At 44.0% G+C, this 21,120-nt stretch overlaps 1 protein-coding gene across 4 annotated transcripts in view; it reads left to right on the forward strand.

The window, feature by feature from the left end:
- Nucleotides 1–9,777: 9,777 nt before the first annotated feature.
- mef2ca (myocyte enhancer factor 2ca) overlaps nt 9,778–21,120 on the forward strand; it is a 29,947-nt gene continuing 18,604 nt past the window's right edge. For 3 of the 4 annotated variants that reach the window (XM_036967242.1, XM_036967244.1, XM_036967245.1), the window contains exons 1-2: nt 9,778–10,099; nt 12,484–12,681. The gene's annotated coding sequence lies outside the window, so the exon portion shown is untranslated. Of the gene's footprint in view, nt 10,100–12,483; nt 12,682–12,990; nt 13,310–21,120 lie in introns of those variants that run through there. The other variant, XM_036967243.1, reaches the window with a different exon arrangement.

Consider the following 21,120-nt stretch of genomic DNA (forward strand, 5'->3'; position numbering starts at 1 on the left):
AGGGCTCATCTGTAAAATATACCTTGGTCTCAGTATGACTACCTGATAAATGAAAGGTTAAACAAAACATTGAAAAATGGACTTCTCACTCGACTGCTGTGTGTCTATGGTAAGTGAGGCCAGAACCGCTGTAACATCATATATCATACCTGTTATGTAAAGATGAGTTATACTAATAAACCTGAACTTGAAAGGAAGCCATGTTAGAGAACTGATACACAGTAAAGAAGTCCGTGGCGTTTAAGATGATGGAGCGTTGTTCATGAGCCTGGCCTTATTTCTGTTACAGCATATTGGATGACTTTCATTCATATTCCAGGCATGATGCTCAAATTGTCCCTATACCCATCATGAGGTTGCTACAACCTAGCCTGTGAATGAAAGTTTACAAACCTTTTCCAAGCCAAACCATATCATAACCACTACACACAGCCTACATCGTTGTCACCATATTCACTAAAGTAATGTCTTAGTCAACATAGCTAATAAAACTAACGTGTTAGTAAACCCACTACAATCATTCAGCGTTACAGTGTGCAGTCCACATTTCAGTTGAATGCATTCAGTTGTACAACTGACTAGGTATCCCCCTTTCTGTTTCCAGTCAGTAAGCAGTTAATGTAACAGGGTTGGTTTTGTTTCCACTTGCCTCTAAAGAAAGGTCTATTTAATGTTCAAGCATTCTTATTGTATATAAGTGTGTTAGCTAGCATGCACCAATGTAATGGTCACATAAGCTCACTGCTAACACAGTTGTTTTCATGCTACATATTTTACCATCGACAGCCATCGACATCATTAAGCCCTGCACAACTAACGAGCTGTTTACTATTTAACAACACGTATTTACACATGTTATATTTTGTATTGTATTTTTGTATTTTGTTTATGCCCAGTATGAAAATGTGATGCATGGGATTTTACCATCGACAGCCATCAACATCATTAAGCCCTGCACAACTAACGTGCTGTTCTCTATTTAACAACAGATTATAAATAATGCTCAACTGGGACCACTGGCTGGGGTGATTTATTTGGACAAAACACAATGCAAGGAGAGTACGATTAACATCTGCTATCACTGGTGTCATGACCCGGATCAACAGCATCAATGTAACAGTTTCGCTTGCGTCCCTCTCCTTGCCCCTACTTGGGCTCGAACCAGGGACCCTCTCTCTGCACACGTCAACAACTGCCTCCCACGAAGCATCGTTAATCATCGCTCCACAAAAGCCGCGGCCCTTGCAGAGCAAGGGGAACAACTACTTCAAGGTCGCAGAGCAAGTGACCTCGCTAACTAGTTAGCCATTTCACATTGGTTACACTTACACCGGCGGTCCCCAGTGGCAATAAATTAGTCAAATCAAAAGCGTACCTTGACTTGGAATAGTTCTAGTGTTGCGCTGGATAGTCATAGCCAGCTAACATAGCATACTTCTGTTTGAGTAGGCTAAACTAGCTAGCTGCAATTTCTGGCTAATTAAGTGAAACTGAAAAAGAAATGCTATCTCTCTCTTGCTTCTCCTTCATTTTGGAAGAAAATTATTTGTTCAAAACAGTTCAACTATTGTCTTTCTCTCTCTTTGAGTCAACTATTCACCACATTTTATGCACTGCAGTGCTAGCTAGCTGCAAGAGCTCTGATAGGTTGGAGAACATCCTCCGGAAGTTGTCATAATTACTGTGTACGTCTATGGAAGGGGGTGAGAACCATGATCCTCCTATGTTTTGTATTGAAGTCCATGTACCCAGAGGAGGATGGAAGCTAGCTGCCCTTCGGCCACACCGTGGTGCTACCATACAGAGTGCTGTTGAGGCTACTGTAGAGCTTCATTGCAAAATAGTGTTTTAATCAATTATTTAGTGACGTGATTATATTTTGTTCAGTTTTATCTAAAAAGTACAACTTTTTAAATATTTAAAAAAATATATTTTTATGAAATTCACTGAGGTTGATGGTCCTCCCCTTCTTCCTCTGAGAAGCCTCCACTGAAAGAAGTTCACAATATCTGGGGCATAGCCAGACATTTGTTGGTGGGGTGGGGGCTGCAGAAATGTGATTTTTGCCTGACTCCCTAGTGGGTGGGCCTGTGCCCCCCATGCCTACGCCCCTGCACAATAAATACATTACACTGAGAGTTCAAATCAACTCAGGCTGACACCACAATGCTTCCTCATATTTTGGTTTCAGCCAAAACTCCAGGCAGGCTGATTTAGATTAAAAGTTTGTGATTTACTTTTGGTTTCAGTCCCATAGTTAGTCTCAGTTTGCTTAGGTAATAAACCTAGCCAATCAGATGATGACAGGGTAGACGATTTTGGGAGTTTCCTCCCTGTAATTGGAGGGTTTGAGGTTTCTAATGCCAGTGGTGTGTGTGTGGGTGTGTGTGTGTTTGTCTGTGTAACCCACAGGGGGGAGATGGCGAGGCTGTAACTGGGGAGTTGCTGGGGTAGTTTATTTCTGGAGTCTTTGTGTGTGTGTGTGTGCTTCTGAGTGGCTCTGTCCGGACAGTTTGCCCTTATCCAACAGCTGAGCATGTGCCAATGCAGGGGGGCATTTAACGCTCCCCCTACAACCCCCTCGACCCCCTCCACCCTACCCTCCCAACTACCCCCTCACTCCTTTGTCCTGCTGGTAATTATCGGAGTTGATGAGAACTCTAAAAATATGTCATATTGCCCCTCTGCTCTACCCAGTGACTGGCAGTTACACTATTACTGATTGGGAGAATGGACACGTCCAGAACCTCGGGTTGTGGTTATGATTTTACTGTGCTTTAGTTGAATGCCCGGACCGTAAGTTGCTCTGGACAAGAGTGGCTGCTAAATGACTAATACACTCGCTGCCGTGCAGGGATCTATACCAGATACCTTTACGGTGATGACAGACAATCAATAGGGGTGGTTAGGATGAGAATAGGGGGATAGTCACCCTATCTCCCCTCCCTCACATGCCCCTCAACACCCTTTGGACTGAGAAAGCCTTTAGCTACAGGTATATCCCATCACCACAGCTGTAAAGTATAGTTGGTGATAGACTGTACTCTCTATAGCACAATATCACATTGTTCTCATTTTCCCAAATGCCCCAATTATAGACTTTTTAGAGAGCAAAACCCCACATCTCTCTTTAAAACAGACAATTTGCCCTATTTGTGTTTTGTTCTTACGAGAAGTGATGCTCATGTCCGTGATGTGGCTTAAACACCTTGTTTCCATGGTAACATGGGTCAAAGTTCGACACCTGTCAGTCATTAGGTGGGCTGTGCGGGCCATGTGACAACACTTAACCTCCGACACCTGGGAACTGTTTACGGTCACTCCCCTCCCCTCGGGCCAGCGTTAGGATAGGTCAGACAGCTTGACCTGTGGCTCTCCTTATGCTTTTGGACTGGGAGTCTGATGGATCAGTGTGAATGCATGGTACTAGCCTGGACTTCCCCTTCCCCTAGCCTTAGGTGTCCGAGCGACACACACACACACACACACACACACACACTTGAAAACTTGATATGCAAGAGGAATTCATGTAATGCTTATACCTTTTTTTAAATTAATTCAGTAACACTTTATTTTAAAGCCCAGTTTAAGCTGGTACTTTGTATTTACTTGGCAAATCTCTAGAAACGTTCTGGTATTTACCTAGAACAATTTCAACACAATTGGTACTTACAGTGCCTTGCGAAAGTATTCGGCCCCCTTGAACTTTGCGACCTTTTGCCACATTTCAGGCTTCAAACATAAAGATATGAAACTGTATTTTTTTGTGAAGAATCAACAACAAGTGGGACACAATCATGAAGTGGAACGACATTTATTGGATATTTCAAACTTTTTTAACAAATCAAAAACTGAAAAATTGGGCGTGCTAAATTATTCAGCCCCCTTAAGTTAATACATTGTAGCGCCACCTTTTGCTGCGATTACAGCTGTAAGTCGCTTGGGGTATGTCTCTATCAGTTTTGCACATCGAGAGACTAAATTTTTTTCCCATTCCTCCTTGCAAAACAGCTCGAGCTCAGTGAGGTTGGATGGAGAGCATTTGTGAACAGCAGTTTTCAGTTCTTTCCACAGATTCTCGATTGGATTCAGGTCTGGACTTTGACTTGGCCATTCTAACACCTGGATATGTTTATTTTTGAACCATTCCATTGTAGATTTTGCTTTATGTTTTGGATCATTGTCTTGTTGGAAGACAAATCTCCGTCCCAGTCTCAGGTCTTTTGCAGACTCCATCAGGTTTTCTTCCAGAATGGTCCTGTATTTGGCTCCATCCATCTTCCCATCAATTTTAACCATTTTCCCTGTCCCTGCTGAAGAAAAGCAGGCCCAAACCATGATGCTGCCACCACCATGTTTGACAGTGGGGATGGTGTGTTCAGCTGTGTTGCTTTTACGCCAAACATAACGTTTTGCATTGTTGCCAAAAAGTTCAATTTTGGTTTCATCTGACCAGAGCACCTTCTTCTACATGTTTGGTGTGTCTCCCAGGTGGCTTGTGGCAAACTTTAAACAACACTTTTTATGGATATCTTTAAGAAATGGCTTTCTTCTTGCCACTCTTCCATAAAGGCCAGATTTGTGCAATATACGACTGATTGTTGTCCTATGGACAGAGTCTCCCACCTCAGCTGTAGATCTCTGCAGTTCATCCAGAGTGATCATGGGCCTCTTGGCTGCATCTCTGATCAGTCTTCTCCTTGTATGAGCTGAAAGTTTAGAGGGACGGCCAGGTCTTGGTAGATTTGCAGTGGTCTGATACTCCTTCCATTTCAATATTATCGCTTGCACAGTGCTCCTTGGGATGTTTAAAGCTTGGGAAATCTTTTTGTATCCAAATCCGGCTTTAAACTTCTTCACAACAGTATCTCGGACCTGCCTGGTGTGTTCCTTGTTCTTCATGATGCTCTCTGCGCTTTTAACGGACCTCTGAGACTATCACAGTGCAGGTGCATTTATACGGAGACTTGATTACACACAGGTGGATTGTATTTATCATCATTAGTCATTTAGGTCAACATTGGATCATTCAGAGATCCTCACTGAACTTCTGGAGAGAGTTTGCTGCACTGAAAGTAAAGGGGCTGAATATTTTTGCACGCCCAATTTTTCAGTTTTTGATTTGTTCAAAAAGTTTGAAATATCCAATAAATGTCGTTCCACTTCATGATTGTGTCCCACTTGTTGTTGATTCTTCACAAAAAAATACAGTTTTATATCTTTATGTTTGAAGCCTGAAATGTGGCAAAAGGTCGCAAAGTTCAAGGGGGCCGAATACTTTCGCAAGGCACTGTACCTGGTACCAAGTGCCACATACAGTAGTGAAGCTGGACTTGTGTCAATTAATCTAAAAGAAACCAACGCCTATTTATTACACCAATATTAGGTCATTACTGTTTAAAAAAAATCGAAGTAACTATTGGTGGACTGTAAAATGTACCATCCATTCATTCATATAATGACACGTGGCTATAGCAAGTTGCATATCTGCACAACTACAGGAATGTACAGGTGAGAACCATGACCCCTGGCCTGACCCGGCAGGAGGATGGCCAGGATTCCACAGGAGATGGAGAATACCCCAAATTCTGCAGTAGAATACCGGTACCCAGAGTTCCACCTTAGAATGACCAGAATTTAGCTGTCTCAAAACTAGCTAGTCAACGTTTTTGTACGATATTTCACAGATATAAGCCCAGTTCTGGAATCTCCATCGAAAGTGTTTCATTCCAGGAATAGGTTTCTAATCTTTGTCCTGGAAAATGGCCCGTATAGCCCCAGCCTATAGCCCTGTCATGTGTATCCACCTGTCGTGGCCTTGATGGCTGTTGTTCCAGTCAGTTGTTATGACTGACCCAGGATAGAGCTAACGACACTTCAAAGGTGCCCCGCTCATTGTTGAGATGCCCTCCTGCACTTAGACGTGTGTTTGGTGTGTGTGTCCCTGCTTGATTGCATGAATTGAGCTGTACTTATAAGTAAGGTTGTTTTTTTTCCAAGATATTTTCTAAACACCATTGACTGGAAGAGACGCAAGCAGCTGGTGAAGCACACACACACACACACAACACACACACACACACACAGATGTAGCATGGACTGTCAGCTATGCGCGGCAGCTTGGTAAGGGTAGATTAGTTTCCACTCGCTCATGGCTTTCACGGTAACACTATCTTCTGGGGAGTGGAGCCTCAGCCTCTACCCCACATCATCTCATATCTGGACCGAAGCCCCAGTCCTAGCCCAACCCAAACACGTAGCACAGGGCTCTCCGCTGGTCCCAGCCCAACCCTACAGGGCCCCACAGCCTAGCCCAACACAACTATAGCCCATAATCCCTGTGGCAGACCAGCTGCATTCTCCAGTGAACTAAAACCTATTTAGTTAGTTGCCATTGTCTCGGTAACTGGCATTTTAAACTTTTACAGCTTGTATACTGCTGGAAGGATAATGGCATGTACTGACAGTGATATTCTTCACGGATGAATCCATTACAAGCACTACTGATTTCTGTGGCCATTGGTCACGCCCCCCCACAGCAGAGGGTAAAAGAGGGGATTTGGAAGACAGGAAACAGCAGGAGAGGAGAGAGATTTTACTTTACACTCTGCCAGTAAACCTACAACATTGCTACATCGCAGGTTTATTACAGTTCTAGTTTGTTTGACCGTTTCATTCATAACTAAAACATAACACGGCCCATTGAATAGCCACACAAGGGTTTTCTATAGGAAAAGAACATGAAGTGCCATCCGGTCTGTGAAGGAGGCGTAACAATTTAGGGGGAACAGCCGGAACGAGGCTTGAACCAGCAACTCTATGGGAAACAATTCTCCAGCCAAAAGCAACTGAGAGGGGACAGGGGGCACACACTCGTGTGTGAGTGCAGTGTGCACGTGTGTGTGCTTGTGTATACATGTGCATGTAGGTGGGAGAGGTGTGGGTGAAAGACAAATAAGTAGTGTCAGTAGCAATAAGGCTTGTCTGAAGAGAACCAGATGTTTTGGAGAGAGCTCCAGAAAATATTATTACTGGATGAGAGACCAGCCCCTTCCTCTCCTCTGCCCGCCCCTCACACAATAACACCCATACTCTCACCTCAGATATCCCTCTCGGTTCTCTCGTCTCTCTTCATCCTTTCCGACTATCTCCCCTCTCTTCTCTCCCGCTCTTCACGTCCTGGAGGATGGTGGATCAGGGGCATCAGTCTGTCAGGGGCCGTCTAGTAAGTGCACGCACACACCTGCAAACAGCCACCCACACAAGTCTGTCAGCTAACTCGTTAGAGTAATCAGATGTGTAAAGTACATAAGTAAAACTACTTTAAAGTACTACTTAAGTATTTTGGGGGGGTATCTTTCCTATTCATGTTTTTGACAACTTTGACTTCACTACATTCCTAAAGAAAATAATGTACTTTTTACTCCATACATTTTCCCTGACACCCAAAAGTACTTGTTACATTTTGAATGGTTAGCAGGACATGAAAATGTTTCAATTCACGCACTTATCAAGAGAACATCCCTGGTCATCCCTACTGCCTCTGATCTGGCGGGCTCACTAAACACACGTTTGTAAATTATGTCTGAGTATTGGAGTGTGCCCCTGGCTATCCGTAAATAAAAAATTCAAAAATTAAATCGTGCCGTCTGGTTTAATTAATATAAGGAATTTGAAATATTTAGACTTTTGATACTTAAGTATATTTAAAACCAAATACTTTTAGACTATTACGCAAGTAGTATTTCACTGGGTGACTTTTACTTTGAGTCATTTTCTATGAAGGTATCTTCACTTTTACTCAAGTATGACAATTGGGTATTTTCCACCACTGAGAGTAATGGCCTGAATGTGTTGATGTTTTACTATAACAACAAACTGAACCTGAGCTGAACTCTCAGACTGACAGACTTCAGGACTGCTTAGATTAAGGCTCAAACTAATCATTCACCATCTCAGGACTGTACTGTATATGAGCAGTACAATATATGGTCACTTCCAGACTGGGCCTGTGTGTGTGTGTCTGGTGAATCTGTCAAGTCAGCAGGTAGTGGCCAAGTAAAGTCAACAGTGTGGAGAAGCCATTAAACTTGTGAAGGTGTAACTTCCCATCAGCTATAGAGTAGGTTTATACCTGAGCTCTCATGCGTATAGAGATTCCTACAGCTGAGACCAATGTGCTGCCCCACTATTTGTTATCATTGTGTTTGTGTGCGTTTGTTTGCGTATTATCCTTGGTCGTCAAGAACCCACTGTATCGTCACACTAACCCTATAGGAACCTTGTAGGTGTATTTAGTAGCTTCATCTTCTCTCTCCTTCCCTTCATCGGTAGTGATCTGAGAGAAGTGAGCAGGTTAAAACTAAGCCCCGGCCTAGCAGATGCTCAGTGTGTTGAAATCCGGGCCATGTTCATAGGTTTGATCTCTCTCTCTCTCTCTCTCTCTCTGTGTGGATGTCTCTCTCTCTCTCTCTCTCTCTCTCTGTGTGGATGTCTCTCTCTCTCTCTCTCTCTCTCTGTCTGGCTGTCTCTCTCTATCTCTCTCTCTCTCTCTCTCTCTCTCTCTCTCTCTCTGTCTGGCTGTCTCTATCTCTCTCTCTCTCTCTCTCTCTCTGTCTGGATGTCTCTATCTCTCTCTCTCTCTCTCTCTCTCTCTCTCTCTGTCTGGTTGTCTCTCTCTATCTCTCTCTCTCTGTCTGGCTGTCTCTATCTCTCTTCCAACCATCTTTCTCTGTAATGGGAAGAGCCATAGGCCTTTAGACCAGTAATCCTGGGGTCTTTTATGCCAAGGCCTACAAAGGCCTGAGAGTCAGTAACACACACACACACACACACACACACACACAGGCAGTGTTAGTGACACCTCACAGCTAAATATACCCAGAATGACAGAGACAGGTGACTAAACCTCGGCCTCAGACACCCAGCCAGAACGCACTGGGGAGGACAGGGGCGTCATGCACCCCAAAATCTAAGGGGCACAAAGTACGTGAGGACGACTACGTTGAAAATGTTTGCATTTTTCAAACACCTGAACCTAGAGCCATAATCATTAGGCTTAATTATATGTAAAAAAAAAAGTTATATTTTTCTGCATGTCTAAGCGTAACTCTTGGGCTGTCTGTATCCTCCTGACTGGTGGCTTTTCTGTTGTTGTTAAGAAACTAAATATGCTTCTCTGCATCTCCGCTCAAATCTGGGTAAAAGATTGAAAGGAGTCTTATTATATGCACTTATTAATTGCTTGCTTTTCTGAAGTCTACCAACCTTGCCAGCAGGCATGCCAGCTAAGATAGTTAGACAAACTAGCTACTAGCTTGAGTGATATTATGAAATTATCTCTTGGTAGCTAGTAATGAGATTAGGAGATTGGGAACCTATCTGGGCTAGCTAAAGCCAACTTCATAAAATGATTATAATAATGAAAAGTGTCTATTATACACATGTGGGAATTGGACATTTTTGCATATCCCAACTCCTCTTGAGACACCCTTAGAAAATGGGGTCACGGACAGGGTCAGCCATTATCAACAGTGACCCTGGAACAATTTGGGTTGAGTGCCTTGCTCAAGGGCACATTGGCAGATTTTTCACCTTGTTGTATTCAAACTAGCGACATTTTGGTTATTGGCTAGACACTCTAACCGCTAGGCTACCTACTGCCCAAATTGCTAGGTGGCTAGTAGAAACTATTACAGAGAAACACATTAAAAAAAAATATATATATATATATATATATATATATATATTTTTTTTTAAAGGACAAATCTGAGGGGGCATGTGCCCCTGTGCCCACTATGGGCATGACGCCTCTGAGGGAGGTCACAGGGTGTGTGTGTGTCTGAGGGCGCTGCTGGGGGCTGGTTATGTCTCTTTCCTCTCAGTGTGCAGTTGGTAGCTTTGAGCCGAACACGGTCACCCAGGTCTCTGGGTGTTTCTCCTCTAAGCCAGCTGGTCTGGCTTTTATACCTTCTTCTCGTCCTCTTTTACTCCTCTGTTCCATTTCATCCCTTCTTTTCTGAGCTAAAGGATAGAGTGATCTGACCCACAGCTGGAGCTGTAGGGAACCTTCCTGGGGAAGATAATACAAGCAGCACTGGTGAGTGTGTGTGTGTGTGTGTGTGTGTGTGTGTGTGTGTGTGTGTGCAAACTCTTACTGACTCATAGCCTTCAATTTAGTTTAGTTTTGGGCAGAAAGGAGTGTGTGCCACATGATCAAACAAGAGTTTGTGAGTGCGAGAGCGCATTTGAGAGTGTGTGCTGTCTATAGGAAAGTGTGTGAGCGCAACGCAAATGGACACAAAAACATAAATGTCTTCTATGGTGTTTTCTCATGGTAAGGTCAGTGGTATGGCTTCATCTGCTGACAAGAAACTATAAAGGAAAATCGAAAGGACTTGTAATGCCTCCCAAAGTCAAGCGTCTCTCACCTCTGTGTGTGGTTGGGTTCCCCTGGTCTGCCTGTCTGTCTGTGTCTGCCTGCCCGACCATAGCGAGAAGCACAGCCACAGCTGCAGTAGTCAATCAGGACTGGCCCAGGATAGAGAGAGAGAGACAAAAATATATGAAGTTATACATTTGACCATGAAAAAAGACAAAAAGGTTGAAATTCACTCTTGTACTTTTAGCAAGCTATATAGCTCAACATTCAATGGTGGTGTTAATATACTGTATTTAAGCAAGTCTACAATGTTTTGTGGATCTGTAACGGTTGGTAATTGGCCCTCCATCTTGGCTCTCCCTGCCCCTCCCCCATCACCTCTCTGACTGGCCTATGATCTCTGACCTCTGTTCCTTTGATACTTAAACTTTGTTTCTAGGTTACTTCTAGCTTTATTCCTAATAACGTTGAACAAATGCATCTTGTTATAAAACTGGTATTTCAGTCATAACCATGGCTGACAGTCTACTGTGTGATGCAGTACAGTAGGTTGACTGTATTTACCATAAGTAGCCTTTAGCGTCCTAACAGTCTCTTGGTCATATTCGTATAATTTGTTATGTCACATCTCTGACAGACAGGGTTTGTGGTGTAGATTCTAGATGCCAAACTACTGTATACAATAAACTGCAACAATTCCATAGCTAATGTTAGTCACTGTCTGCCTGGCTGTCACTGTTGTTCAGCGTGTCCGTACTGAAATTCTGGAGTGAATCAGAGCTTAAAATATCTCTGGTGGTACTGCCCTAACACTGCCATACACCCTGGCCTCAGAACCAAGCACAGCTGTGTCTGAGGGAGCTACATGCCACATACACATTAGTGTTTGTGTCTATGAGGGAAGGGACGGAGGAGTGAATATGGTTCTAACCTTTATTTAACTAGGCAAGTCAGTTAAGAACAAATTCTTATTTTCAATGACGGCCTACCTCGGCCAAACCCGGACGACACTGGGCCAATTGTGTCGCCGCCCTGCGGGACTCCCAATCACGGCCAGTTATGATCCAGCCTGGAATCAAAGTAGGGTGTCTGTAGTGACACCTCAAGCACCGAGACGCAGTTCCTTAGCCCGCTGCGCCACTCGGGAGCCCCTTCAAAGCATGAAAGCATTCTTTGAAATATCTCCACATATTATACTGAGTTTGCAGAGGCATACTTTCATTGTTGTAAAAAAAAAAAAAATTATACCGGGATTACTGTGCCTTTGTTGTTCAGAGGCCTGTCTCACATGAATAACAGGCAGATTACATTGTGCGTGTCAGCCTGAGCGATGGGAGTGACAGGGAACGATGACAGCAGGCTTGTCAGGTGAGATGCCTACAAACGCAGCAGCATCTTTTCCCAGGGTGTATAGTCCCCACAGTGGCAGGACGACGACTACTGCGCAGCTGTTTTTCCTGTAACACGACAAAAGGTTAAGGCTCACCCATTATACATAGCAGGGGTAACATACTGGGCGTTCCACTAGACCACCAACAACCAAACTAGACCCCCATGAGACACACACTACAGGAACACATGTGCAGTGAAAACACTCCCCAGAGACGGACTATTTGCTTTTGTGTACAGTATATGTGTGCAGGTGTGGGCAAGTGTTTGTATGGGTGTGTGTGTGTGCGTGTGTGTGTGTGTGTGTGTTTGTATGGGTGTGTGTGCGTGTCTGTGTGTGTGTGTGTGCGTGTCGGTGTGTGAGCTGCAGAGTGGGTTAGAGCAGAGAGAAATAGTCCCCCGCTATAGAGTTGTAGGACATTTCGTAAGTCCATCCACCCATCCAAAACTGCACCGTACTGGTAAACAGGTGCAGTTCCAAGAGCTTCCACTGCAGTGCACCAGTGAGCTACAGACCAACACTTCAAACTTTCTGTTTGCCCTGTGTATTCTAGGGAAGGGATAGTGTATTACTCTGAAAATGTACATTCATTTGAGTTTAATAACCTGTTTTAAGATTAAAAGCAGGTGTGTGTGTGTGTGTTAACTTAATCTTAATCTGTTATATTAGAACCAGCTTCAGTCTCATACAGTCTCTCTCCGGTTTCTCCCAGGTGCTCTGTAAACCAATGGACCCGAGGCCCTTAGAGACCACCCTGATGAAACACTCAGACACAGACTGACTGACACAGATGAGAGAGAGATTGAGATAAAGCCAGAAGGGGAGAGAGAGAACCGAAACCTGAAACGCATGCAGGAGGATCTGGGGCTGAAGCTTTGACAGAACAGAAGGAAGTGCAAGTAATTGACTGGTAAGATATCCACGTTTTCACTGCTTAACCAGACAGGAAATTTAGTCTTCTATACTAGGACTAGGGTGGTTTATTTATTTGGCACATATGTTGACTGAACAAACTTCAGACATATAGGCTGTGTGTGTGTGTGTGTGTGTGCGTGCACCCGCTAGGGCCTTCAAACGTGTTCATGGATTTGATGGATTAGAGAGAGAGAGAGAGAGAGAGAGAGAGGAAGAGAGAGCGATCGATCAAAGTGTGTCTATGGGCACATCACCGACGGGAAACAAACATTAGCGGTATTATCCCCCTTTCCTTCCCCTCCTCCGTTCCTTCACCGGGCAAATCACTCACTCACACTGAGAGACTGCGTAGCACGACTCCCTTCCTCTTCATTTCAAATCTGGAGTGGAGAAGAGAGTTTCAATGTTGCCAGTTGCCATTTCCATCACTGTGTTCGTATGATTAATAGTAGGCTATTGCCATTCTGGATTTAAAGCGAATTCGTTTGTCTAACGGGGCTCTTTACACGAAGACTTTTCTGCTGTACTGTATTCGGACAAGGCTCGTGAAAACGCCTGCGTAAACGGACACTGATATCGGACAGAGCAGCCTCATGAAGAGCAGGCTACAGTAAGTGCGTCCGGTGAGTTAATTCATTATATTCACTTTGAAAGTTTACAGTTGGGATAGTTTGTGCTATTGGCAGAATACGCACAGCGTTTGCGCTCCGAACTCGACCATAAAACGCGCGAAGGAGTCTGTCATATAATTGAATAGATGTGTAATACTCAGAGAGTATACAACAGCCCAGTGAGAGAGATGTGAATTGTATAGTCGGATTTGTTTATTTTTCTTACATATTTTAAGTATTGTGTTCATGTCAATTTAAAGTTGATTGAGGTCAATACTTTAGGTGTTTGTGAATGAATCTCAGACCTGTTAGAGAAAGTGAAATGTGTAGCACTGATGGACAAATTCAGTATCTTTAAAGTCATTTTGAGAAAATAAAATACTCGTGTATAATATTTTCTAGTGTAGTAATACAAGTGAGGGGGCCTGTGCCAACAGTGTCACTGGGTATTATGACCCTGATCCCAGGCTAGAGCAGTGCACAGTATGTGGCCTTGAGGGGTGTGTTCTCCAGCTCTGCCCCCTGGTCCAGCTGGAGAGCTACAGTGTGTGCAGGCTTTAGTTCCATCCCAGCACTAAAACACCTGATACTTGGCTCCTGTCCCCTGGATAAGCCTCTAGTTTCTGTTCTGGCTCTCCCATTAAGTCAGAGAGAGCAGGCAGTTTACAAGTGGATTACAGACTAAAGGCTAGCCTCACCTGGCTGCCACATCTCAGCTTTCTAAACCAACACATGGCTGGGAGTGGGAACACTTGACTGGTCAGGGCTGCACAATGGAGGCTCTGGAGTTCCGCAGTCCTGACAGTTTCCATTTCTCGCTGCCATTCTACTTGATCAGTTGTACTGATTGACTGGAATTTAACGAGGTAGAAAACCAGCAAACACCTTGGGCCTCCCTCCTCTCTTAAGACCTGAAGAATTCACAACCCAAACTGTAGTTTATTTAAAAGCACATTGCAGAGGATTTGCTGGGTGGTCCCCATGCGGGCCTTAACTCTGATATGTCTGAATTTTGCCCGAACACTTGTTTTCTAGCGAGTACAGTGTCATCTGCCACCTTGGTAAACAACTTACTTACTGTGTGGTGTTGCATCCACCATCCTCCAGTTAGGGAGTCTACATCCACCATTCTCCAGTTAGGGAGTCTATATCCACCATCCTCCAGTTAGGGAGTCTACATCCACCATTCTCCAGTTAGGGAGTCTACATCCACCATCCTCCAGTTAGGGAGTCTACATCCACCATCCTCCAGTTAGGGAGTCTACATCCACCATCCTCTAGTTAGGGAGTCTACATCCACCATCCTCCAGTTAGGGAGTCTACATCCACCATCCTCCAGTTAGGGAGTCTATATCCACCATCCTCCAGTTAGGGAGTCTATATCCACCATCCTCCAGTTAGGGAGTCTATATCCACCATCCTCCAGTTAGGGAGTCTACATCCACCATCCTCCAGTTAGGGAGTCTACATCCACCATCCTCCAGTTAGGGAGTCTACATCCACCATCCTCCAGTTAGGGAGTCTATATCCACCATCCTCCAGTTAGGGAGTCTATATCCACCATCCTCCAGTTAGGGAGTCTAATACAGAGTCTTTGTCTGCTGGTTGCCTGTAGCTACTGTAGTGTTAATCAGAACCCCCCCCCCCTAGTCTAATCTAGTCTGAAATATTTATAATGAGTCATGTGCCCATAGTGGAGAATGGTGGTGGTGGGGTTACAGCATCTACTGGCCAGCTTGGTAGAGCTGTAGGACACCGATCCAAGTCATGTCCCTTTTACTTGTTATTTTCCTCCTGACAAGGTAATAGAGGAACTACGTTGTTTTCGGTGCTCGTAGCGCCGTGATGAAGTCCACGCAGGCTCTATGTCTGGGGGCTTCCATACACCCCTTTGAGACTCGTCTACGTGCACTCCTCCGCCCCCAGCCCTCTACCCCTCCCGTTCCCTATCTACCCCCTGCCCGGCACCCATCCGTCTACCCCCCACTACCCCTGCCCCTCTGACACTGGCATGTAGGTTGTCCTGCCAAGATATACAAGGGCATTGCCACCCCAGCACCCACTGTCTGTCGCTCTCGCTCTATCCAGCCTCAAAATACACACTTACACCTTCTGTCTACCCTGTCTATCTATTGGACTGTGTGTCTCTGGTCCAGGGATGGACTGGGATAAAAAAAATCCACCCAGTGATTTCTAATACCCCAGCCCATTTGTTTCCTTTAGGCCCTCATTATTAGCCAAATAATGATAATTCTATGCAAACAAACACTCCAATTTAGATCAGCCCACTGGCATTTGCCTGAACCGCCCGTCTGTTTCTGTTTGGTCCTTCTGTCTGTCCATCTCTTTCCCCAGAATACACACACGTACACAGCATGGGGGTAAATGAGGACTCTGAATCATCCCTCTACATAGAGAAAGGCCCATCTTTGGCACACTGCGATGGTGGGTTTTTAAGTTTGTGACAGAGAAGGGGTACCGTGATTGTTGTGAGAGTGGGCGTTGAGAGGGTGTTAGGGGAAAATAGGGAGTCTGTTATGTGTCCATCTCTTTTCTCTAGTTCCACTGGCTATGTCTGTTTCTGTCTCTCTCTGTCTTAGTGTGAACTAGATACAGGCCGCTCTGCTTTGTTTTGGGGTAAAAAGTTCATTATTTTATTTTTGGAGCCCCGCTGGTTACGTGTAAGCTATTTATAGATGAGGAAATGTGTGTGTGTGTGTGTGTGGAAGGAGGAATCGGGTGGAAGCCTGCCATCTTCCCGGTTTGGTTTACAGGTGGGCTCTACATCATGTTGTCTTAGAGGGAACACACATGCTGGGAGAAAAAAATCTAGCAAACACACACAGGCACACACACAGTGTTTAGGTCAAAAGCAAGCTTCCCTCGCATGCAGAACTCCATGCTCAGTATCAACACCCACAGTTTATATAATTCGGAGTTGACTCAACAAGGAATGTTCTATATTTACTCAAAAGCAGAGGAGTATGGTGTTTCCTGAAACAGCCTCACTATCTGCATGACTGACTGACTAAATGAATGAGAGCACAGAAGTAATGTGTCCTGTTTGGCATGTTGGGCCTTGTTTTGATTGGACATTATGCCCTAGCTAGCTTGATTATATCTGGTGCTGACATATACTGTATAGAAGATCTGTGTTTGAAATGTGCCTTTCTTGGTCAGTTTACTGAGGAGTCTGTACAGATCAGGCTCTATTCTCCTCCAGCTAGGGATGGGGGTACGTTGGTGCTATCACCATGTTATTACATATCACATCATCTCTGCTCTCCACATGGGCATAAGGGATAGGGGATAGGGGTTTGGGATGCTACACTACACAAACAAAAGTATGTGGACACCTGCGCGTCGAACATCTCATCTTCTAAAATCATGGGCATTAATATGGAGTTGGTACACCCCTTTGCTGCGATAACAGCCTCCACTCTTCTGGGAAGGCTAGATCTCTCAAACTCAACTCTGGACCTTGAAGCCAGTTCCACTGCATTTTTTTCATTGTTCCCCTCTAATTAGGGACTGATTTAGACCTGGCACACCAGGTGTGTGCAATTAATTATCAGATAGAACAGAAAACCAGCAGGCTCCGAAACTCGTAGGGTAACGGTTGTTGGAACATTGTTGTGTGTACTTGCTTCCTTTCAGGCACAATAGCATTAGTGAGGTTGGACACTGATGTTGAGTGATTAGGCCTGGCTCGCAGTCGGCGTTCCAATTCATCCCCAAAGTGTTCGATGGGGTTGAGGTCAGGGCTCTGTGCAGGCCAGTCGATTTATTCCACACCGATCTCGACAAACCATTTCTGTATGGACCTCGCTTTGTGCACAGGGGCATTGTCATACTGAAAAAGGAAAGCGTCTTCCCCAAACTGTTGCCACGAAGTTGGAAGCCCAGAATCGTCTAGAATGTCATTGTATGCTGTACTGTTAAGATTTTCCTTCACTGGGACTAAGGGGCCTAGCCCGAACCATGAACAACAGCCCCAGACCATTATTCCTCCTACACCAAACTTTACAGTTGGCACTATGCATTGGGGCAGGTAGCGTTATCCTGGCATCCGCCAAACCCAGATTAGTCCGTTGGAATAACAGATGGTGAAGCGTGATTCATCACTCCAGAGAACGTGTTTCCACTGCTTCAGAGTCCAATGGCGGCGAGCTTTACACCACTCCAGCCGATACTTGGCATTGCGCATGGTGATCTTAGGCTTGTGTGTGGCTGCTCGGCCATGGAAACCAATTTAATGAAGCTTCTGATGAACAGTTATTGTGCTGACGTTGCTTCCAGAAGCAGTTTGGAACTCGGTAGTGAGTGTTGCAACCAAGAACAGACAATTTTTACGTGCTATACGCTTGGGTTGGTCCCATTTTCTGAGCTTGTGTGACCTACCACTTCGTGGCTGGGCCGTTGTTGCTCCTAGACATGTCCACTTCACAATAACAGCACTTACAGTTGACTGGGGCAGCTCTAGCAGGGCAGAAATTGTAGGGAATGTGCCATCCTATGACGGTGCCATGTTGAAAGTCACTGACCTTTTCAGTAAGGCCATTCTTCTGCCAATGTTTGTCTATGGAGATTGCATGGCGGTGTGCTCGATTTTATCCACCTGTCAGCAATGGGTGTGGCTGAAATAGCCGAATCCACAAATTTGATGTGGTGTCCACATACTTTTGTATATATAGTGTATGTTGTGTAGCGTGATAGGGAGTTTTGATGACAGCCCGGTTACCAGTCTGTTTCTGCTTTCCCTCATGAACAAGTACTACTGAATTACTACTCATCACTACTACACAAAATCTACCGGTTTTAGTACTTGATTGTTATTGAGATGTGTAGTAAACCAGTAGTGATTTATGTATTAATTGAAGTAGTAATAAATTATGAATTGGAATGTTTCGCTACTGGTGAACACTACATATTTCCTACTCAAATCACAACATAATTCTCCCTTAATATGTAACTACTGAGCTTTTGGGTATCTACTACTTAAAACCTACACATACCTACACAATTCCTACATGTTCACTATTGAATTCCTACCCATTGCTGCTGTCTGCATACTCAATCCATATTGAGTTACTACTACCAGTGCCATCTGTGTGTGTGGTGTTGTATCACTACTGAAGTGATCCTGATCCTTAATAATTTTCTACATAAATCCTTTGGAATGACTATTTAAAACATGTGACTACTGTTTACCCATTCAAAATCGCTCCATGTTATTTCCTCACGTTTCTAACTGTAAGTTATATCCCCAAACAAGCAATAATAAGCTCATGCAAACTTTATTGCAATTTGTTTTGATTAAATGAATGACATATTCAATGACATATTTACACTTATTTTGCTCTTGTCCCTTTGAGACCGTGTCTTCATTCAGCGTTGACTGAACTATATTCACGTCGTCTTTTGTTGTTGCAGCCACATTTTCCCCACCATGTAACCTTTTTAGAAAATAACGACAAGGGACAAGAGACGACCAATTCTAAGCCATTATCAATCATTGGCTAACAGAGGTCACATAAAGACAACACAGAAAAAAACATCTGATAAACATTTTTTAATCTTACTAACAATGGCCTCCAGTCTTCTTCTGTCAAGGGGCTCCTTGGCAACAGGTCGAAAGAGGTAAGTAGAATGGGTAAGTACACGATAAGAACATACTGTGCATTTGCATACGAACACGCTCGTCAGCTAGCATGACGAAAACAGAGTCGACATAGCTACAATTCAATGGGGCTAGCAAACAGGTAGGCTAAACTCAATACACCTCTATGACGCTGGCTAACGGCTAAGAGCGTTTTGGCTAGAAATCTTTTTGATGTTGTCAAAAGTTATACAAACGGCTGAACAATGACGTGAAGGTATTCGTGAAAGTAGTCATAAAGGGAAGTTGAATTTACAGATGGTGCCAGCGTAAGGTCTATGAAAGACAGGATGACGGAGGATGGAAGGTGATTGCATTCGGGATTGTCAAAAACAGTAAACAGTAACGACAACCAACTACTTCCTGTTTTGTCTTCTTCTGCAGTCACGAAAAGTCGGTGTAGTCTGGCTGTGGTGTTATGATACATCAGGTAATAAAAACTCTACCTGATGACTGTTGAATAGCCTGTGTAGTAAAGCTGTAGTGCTTTGACTACCTATTTACTACCAACGTCAAGTAACCTGATTACCCACTGGAAACACTACTGTCTTCCTACTGAACACCACACAGCTCTACTTATCTAGGGTAGTGCATAAAGTATGCATTCACTACTCAGTCTCTGCATTGTCACTACTGCACAAATACGTTTGGTGCAGTAATTCTGTAGGGCTTTTTCATGAGAGTTAGCCAACTCTCTACTTGTCATCTTGTCATTGACAAGCCTGATCCCTTTCTCTCTTTCCCCCTTCCATTCTCCTTCAGCCTTGCCTCTGACTGTAAGCTGGGAACCGTGTGTGTGTGTGTGTGTGTGTGTGTTGGACGCTATAAACCATGTGTGCTCTGCCTGTGTCTAGCTACTTAAGACAAGCTTAAAGAACCTATAGGCCAGGGAGTTGAGGGATAGAAAGTATATTGAAAGCAGGTGCTTCCTTCCACACAGGTGTGGTTCCTGAGTTAATTAAGCAATTAGCATCCCATCATGCATAGGGTCATGTATAATAATGCCCAGTTACCTATCATCTTCGCTACTATGTTAAGAAGAAGATATCTCAGGGACTTTGAAAGATGCATCTCAAAGGTGTGTGTGTGTGTGTGTGTGTGTGTGTGTGTGTGTGTGTGTGTGTGTGTGTGTGTGTGTCAGATCTCAATTCAACACTAATGGGAGATTCTAGAGCGGTGTCTGAGACAGTGTTTTCCACCACCATCAACAAAACACCCACACAAACACCCCTCACCATCAACACAACACACACAAGCACACACCCACTCATGCACACAAACGCTCACACACATTCACACACACAAGGGCTGGGCATTGCCAGGGACCTCACGATACGATATTTATCACAATACTTAGTTGCCGATACAATAAGTATAGCCATTCGCATTACTCTATATGTATTAGGATTCGATACTGTGATTGTATTGCAGTTTTGTGTTCCAAACATATTGCTTACTATATGTCTGCTGCACAAGAGAGACACATGAGAAAATGAGTTTTGAACGGTCAGGAAAATAAAGTGCTGAAAATGTTGGGTCACTATTTATAAAGAAGACGGAGAACAAGTTATAGGATGAAAAATACCTACAGTAGCAAAAAATTAATATATATATATGTGTGTGTGTATACACTACCAGTCAAAAGTTTGGACACACCCACTCATTCAAGGGTTTTGTTCTATATTTTTACATTGTAGAATAATAGTGAAGATGTCAAAACTATGAGATAACACATATGGAATCATGTGGTAACCAAAAAAGTGCTAAACCAACCAAAATATATTTCATATTTTTGATTCTTCAAAGTAGCCACCCTTTGCCTTGATGACAGCTTTGCACACTCTTGGCATTGTCTCAACCAGCTTCACCTGGAATGCTTTTCCAACAGTCTTGAAGGAGTTCCCTCATATGCTGAGCACTTGTTGACTGCTTTTCCTTCACTCTGCAGTCCAATTCATCCCAAACCATCTCAATTGGGTTGAGGTCGGGTGATTGTGGAGGCCAGTTCATCAGATGCAGCACTCCATCACTCTCCTTGGTCAAATAGCCCTTACACAGCCTGGAGGTGTGTTGGGTCATTGTCCTGTTGGAAAAGGGTGAAGTGTGCCTTGAATTTTAAATAAATCACTGACAGTGACACCAGCAAAACACTCCCACAGCATCA

This window comes from Oncorhynchus mykiss, chromosome Y (genome assembly GCF_013265735.2).
Source record: "Oncorhynchus mykiss isolate Arlee chromosome Y, USDA_OmykA_1.1, whole genome shotgun sequence".
Lineage (NCBI taxonomy): Eukaryota > Metazoa > Chordata > Actinopteri > Salmoniformes > Salmonidae > Oncorhynchus > Oncorhynchus mykiss.